Below are 1581 nucleotides of genomic sequence, written 5' to 3' on the forward strand. Positions count from 1 at the left end.
AGTTCAGTTCTAGTTCAGTTTTAGTTCAGTTCTAGTTCAGTTCTAGTTCAGTTCTAGTTCAGTTCTAGTTCAGTTCTAGTTCAGTTCTAGTGCAGTTCTAGTTCAGTTGTAGTTCAGTTCTAGATTTTAAAATATTAATTTCCATTTTGCAACTAACTTTAAAATGCTCCTTAATATATGTGCAATTTTATTTAAAATTTCGGTTATTTCTTATATTTCATTTTATTTAACACAGATTTATGATGGGCCAGTATATCACCGTTCACGGTGATGTAATCAGTCATGTTAATATAACACATGTAATGGTAGAGGATGGTGGCGAGTATGCATGTATTGCTGAAAATCGAGCTGGTAGAGTACAACATGCAGCACGTTTAAATATTTATGGTAAGTTAATATTTGTAGAAAGATTTCGTTTCACTATTTTTTCAAAATTTTTTGCTGAAATTAGCATTTTTTAAAGCATTTGTTGCAAACAAATACAAAAAAGGAAACAATAACAGCATTTGTTGAAATTTCATATTCATACGATTTTTATAAAAAAAATATTTTTGTAAGCTAAACTGAAAAAGTTCAAATATAAAAGGGTGAGACAATAAGTGTTGTAAAACTACTTGAATACCAGTTTAAAATAACAGGTTTCATTTGTTTACAAATGACTGTAAAGATAAAATTTTACTTAAATGTTTTTAGGTTGAAATGTCTGCTTTTGTATCATCCTATTTATAGGTTAAAGTATATACAAAAATATGCGTTACGTGTTTAATAAATTTACAATGTACATACATATTTGTATGGGTATGTTTTCGAGTGTGTTATTTAAAAATCTGTTAGTTTTTGTAACACATTTTATTTTTCTGTAAATAAGGATGTTTTCAATTTTTTATGAAACTTCTGTGACATTTTGAAATGTCATAAATGGTTGTAATTTTTTCTGTTTGTTGCAAATGTTTCTCATATACATATTGTACAATGTACATAAACTCCCACACAAAAACCAATAAACACATATTTACAGGTTGCACTATATATTTCCATATACATTTGTATGAACAAGTATATATAAACAATCATATATTTCTCTGCAAACACATACATATGAATGTATGTACATTTGGCCTATATAGATAAAAATTGCATGTATTTGTTTGCATTGGAAAAGAAATCTAAACTGTCCCTTTTAGCTGGTCATACAAATTATTCTCTGATTTCTTTTAGTATTTTTTACCATTTGTTTTTGTGTCGATTTTCACACTCACATAAACTCGGGAGTTGCTTGTAGGTTCATATGTTTAGTGCGGTTTTTAAAGAAAAAATGTATGTATGTAAATGTATATGTCTGTGTGTATGTAGATTAGGGTGTCTTTTCATATAAGCACATAATAAAAACGCTTCTCTTTCTGTTTAGATAACGTTGGGAATTTTGGGATGGGAAATTAATCTATTGCTAGTGATCACAATGTTGAAGTTCAGCACTAGTTCTAGTTCAGTTCTAGTTCAGTTCTAGTTCAGTTCTAGTTCAGTTCTAGTTCAGTTCTAGTTCAGTTCTAGTTCAGTTCTAGTTCAGTTCTAGTTCAGTTC

General features: G+C 28.7%; 1 protein-coding gene across 1 annotated transcript in view; it reads left to right on the top strand.

Moving 5' to 3' along the window:
* The window catches only part of LOC111677639 (Down syndrome cell adhesion molecule-like protein Dscam2), a 72060-nt gene that overhangs the window by 32308 nt on the left and 38171 nt on the right, over positions 1 to 1581 (top strand). The window lies entirely within an intron of this gene.

The sequence above is a fragment of the Lucilia cuprina genome, chromosome 5 (genome assembly GCF_022045245.1).
Source record: "Lucilia cuprina isolate Lc7/37 chromosome 5, ASM2204524v1, whole genome shotgun sequence".
Classification (NCBI taxonomy): domain Eukaryota; kingdom Metazoa; phylum Arthropoda; class Insecta; order Diptera; family Calliphoridae; genus Lucilia; species Lucilia cuprina.